At 45.8% G+C, this 3,987-nt stretch overlaps 1 pseudogene; it reads right to left on the bottom strand.

Annotated features, from left to right (window-relative positions):
* Window positions 1–1,541: 1,541 nt before the first annotated feature.
* LOC129043680 (small ribosomal subunit protein RACK1-like) lies at window positions 1,542–2,632 on the bottom strand (annotated as a pseudogene).
* Window positions 2,633–3,987: the final 1,355 nt, after the last annotated feature.

The following is a 3,987-nucleotide window of genomic DNA, read 5'->3' as shown; positions in this document are numbered from 1 at the left end:
GCCCCCAAATTGAGCTATCCATCTCTCTTTCTTGTCACTGCTTTGCTACACCAAGATCAAGCTTTGGAAATACCCCATGTATTTATTCTGTGCCAAATTAAATTTTTGTAGGTGTCATCCTCCTACTACCCTCTACTAAATTAAATTCTTGATTAAGGTCTGATACTCCCACTGCTCCAGATCAGAGGCAATATGAGGACTTATTATCCTCTGACACAAGTAATCCTCCACCCCCGGGGGGTGGTGTGGAGAGGAGGTTTGCTTTTCCAGTTACATAAATAACATATTCTTCACAGAGCAGCTTTCCAGGCTGTATTTTGTTGTTTTGTTTTGTTTTTCTGCTACTGACCTTTTGCTTGCTTGCCTGTTCAAGGCTGAACATTTGCCGGTGCCCTGTGGGATCATCTGCAGTTAAATATTTTTCAGAACCATATTGGTACGGGAGAACAACAGCTTGACCCAGTTGTTTGGTAACCCAAGAGCTTTACCACTGACCTTGTGGGCTGTGGTTTGCTTTTTGCACAGGGCTATTATTTCCACTAAAGACAAATCAGGAAACATAAAACAGATATACCCTAACCAATCTATCTGGCTCCTTGTTGAACAGATATGTCAAAAGATTTAGAGGAGAGGTTTGAATTTGTGGCCAAAATGAAGGCTTTGTTGTAGTTGTAAAATAAAATTTATGGTTCCTATTAGTGATGTGGTCTCAGATACCCAAAAAGGAACTATTTTGTGCATTATAATAACAATTACAATATTATAAGCATCTATAATTTTTTTTTGCTTTTATGACAGAGTCTTGCTCTGTCACCCAGGCTGGAGTGCGGTGGTGCAATCTTGGCTTACTACAACCTCTACCTCCTGGGTTCAAGTGATTCTCCTGCCTCAGCCTCCTGATTAGCTGGGATTACAGGCGCCAGCCACCACGCCTGGCTAATTTTTTTGTATTTTTGGCAGAGATGGGGTTTCACCATGTTGGCCAGGCTGGTCTCCAACTCCTGACCTCAGGTGATCCGCCCACCTCAGCCTCCCAAAGAGCATCTATATTATATTTATTTACTTCAAATATCTGTAGACAAATAGAATGCCAAGAGAGGAAAAGTAAATCGACTCTATTAGCACAGAAGGCTAACTTCAGGTCAGGGAGAAAGAGTTATACATAACAGGTGAAGTGGAAAAGAGGGGAAAAAAAGGAAAAGAGGCCGGGCGGGGTGGCTCACGCCTGTAATCCCAGCACTTTGGGAGGCCGAGGTGGGTGGATCACCTGAGGTCAGGAGTTCGAGACAAGCCTGGCCAGCATGGTGAAACCCCGCCTCTACAAAAACTAAAAAAAAAAAAAAAAAGGAAAAGAAAGAGAGTTGTCCCTTTTTCTCTGCTACCTTACTCACAGCTGTTTCTTTCACCTTCACTTCTTTGAAAAGATTAGGGTAAATCACAAGCTAGTGAACTGGTTGGGACTAGGTAAGTTAGGGGAGAATCATGTTAGGGGCTGGTGAAAGGAGAGAATCCACGGCTGTTTGAGAAGAGTGAAATTTTTTTTTTGTTGCCAGTTTTTTTTTTTTTATTTGTAAAGCTCTGCCATAAACTTCTAGTGCGTGCCAATGGTCACCTGCCACACTCGAATCAGGTTGTCTGTGTAACCAGCAAACAGAGTCTGGCCATCAGCAGACCAGGCCTGGGAGGTACACTGGGGTGGTTCTGCCTTGCTGCTGGTACTGATAACTTCTTGCCTCAGTTCATCTACAGTGATCTTTCCTTCTAAATCCCAGATCTTGATGCTGGGACCTCTGGCAGCACACAGCCAGTAGGGGTTAGGGCTGAAGCACAGAGCGTTGATGATGTCCCCACCATCTAGCGTGTAAAGGTGTTTGCCTTCGTTGAGATCCCATAACATGGCCTGGCCATCCTTGCCTCCAGAAGCACAGAGGGATCCATCTGGAGAGACAGTCACCGTGTTAGGATAGCCTGTGTGGCCAGTGTGGTTGGTCTTCAGCTTGCAGTTAGCCAGGTTCCATACCTTGACCAGCTTGTCCCAGCCACAGGAGACGATGATAGGGTTGGTGCTGTTGGGCGAGAAGCGAACACAAGACACCCACTCTGAATGGCTCTCATCCTGGACAGTGTATTTGCACACACCCAGGGTATTCCATAGCTTGATGGTTTTATCTTGAGATCCAGAGACAATCTGCCGGTTGTCAGAGGAGAAGGCCACACTCAGCACATCCTTGGTATGGCCCACAAATCGCCTCGTGGTGGTGCCCTTTGTGAGATCCCAGAGGCGCAGGGTTCCATCCCAGGATCCTGAGAGGGCAAACTGGCCATCTGAGGAGATAACCACATCACTAACGAAGTGGGAGTGACCCCGCAGAGCACGCTGTGGAATTCCATAGTTGGTCTCATCCCTTGTCAGTTTCCACATGATGATGGTCTTATCTTAGTCGGTACCTCTAGAGGTGGAGAGGATCGTATCCGGGAACTGCGGAGTAGTAGCGATCTGGGTTACCCAGCCATTGTGGCCCTTGAGGGTGCCACGAGGGGTCATCTGCTCAGTCATGGCGGCGGGGAGCGCGTGTGTCGCTGCAGCGACGAGGATGGCACTGGATGGCTTAGAGAAACTAGCACCACAACCGCTCCCACTGCCGCCTTGCAGTGAAGGCAAGAGTGAAAATATTTTAATGAAAGTCATCAGCTGGGCGTGGTGGCTCACGCCTGTAGTCCCAGCACTTTGGGAGGCCAAGGTGGGTGGATCGCTCGAGGTTAGGAGTTTGAGACCAGCCTGGCCAACATGGTGAAATCCTGTCTCCACTAAAAATACAAAAATTAACCAGACGTGGTGGCAGGCACCTGTAATCCCAGCTACTCGGGAGGCTGAAGCAGGAGAATCGCTTGATCCCGGGAGGTGGACATTGCAGTGAGCCGAGATCGCACCACTGCACTCCAGCCTGGGAAAGAGCACAAGGCTCTGTCTCAAAAAAAAAAAAAAAGAAAAAAAGAAAGTCATTAATTGGTACTTAACTTCAAAGGAAGATGGCAGTCTAGGAAAATACACAAAAAAATGAACCAGTCAACCGAAAAAGAAATTTCAACTATAGTCAAACTATGCAACTGACATGACCCATTACAGACTATGAAGAATAACTTCAATTTGTACCCAAATCAAGGAAAGCAATGAGATTTGACAAGCATTTCCTCCAAATAGTAACTCGGTGCCATTTTTAGTAAGTAAATGAGATGTTCCTGAAGGCCCAGAAGCAATTTGAAGTGTGAAGAAAAAAGAACTGGGACCTAGGTGCACTACGGAAAAATTAAGAAATACACCCTGGGGTTCATTTTCAGACGTTAAGGAAGGTAGGACTGAAGAAGAGAAGATGTGTCTTGCATTTTTATTTATTTTCAGGACTCAGTTTGCTGACCCATAACTGAAACTTGGGAAGTGAAGGGAGGCTGAAGGGTTAACAGTGACCTGCAAGGCAGATCTGCGACTGTTGACCAAAGTAAACTGAGCAGAGTAAATAAGCACTAGAAGATTAAAATCCTATGACAGGCCAGACCTCCTGACACTCTCAAACTAAAAAAATAAAAAATAAAAAAAATTTAAAACCTTAATTCCAGTAACAACGAGAACTCCTAGTACCTAGATTTTCCTTTCAAATACTATACTTTAATAAAAGGAACCAGGCAGGGTACCGTGGCACACCTGTGATCTCAGCACTGTGGGAGGTCAAGGTGGGAGGACTGCTTGAGCCCAGGAGTTGGAGACCAGCCTGGGCAACATGCTGAGACCCTTTCTCTACAAAAAAGTATTTAAAAACTAGCTGGGAGTGGTGGCAGCTGCCTGTAGTCCCAGCTACTCAGGAGGCTGAGACAAGAGGATCACTTGAGCCTTAGAGGTTGAGGCTGTGGGATAACAGAGTGAGACTCTGTCTTGGGGGAAAAAAAAAGGAACTAGAGTTCCTTGAGAAATGTCTGATTCTAGGACTGAGG

The sequence above is a fragment of the Pongo pygmaeus genome, chromosome 13, assembly GCF_028885625.2.
Source record: "Pongo pygmaeus isolate AG05252 chromosome 13, NHGRI_mPonPyg2-v2.0_pri, whole genome shotgun sequence".
NCBI lineage: Eukaryota > Metazoa > Chordata > Mammalia > Primates > Hominidae > Pongo > Pongo pygmaeus.
The sequence above is the reverse complement of the archived record's forward strand: the minus strand, read 5'-3'. Positions and strand labels throughout refer to the sequence as shown.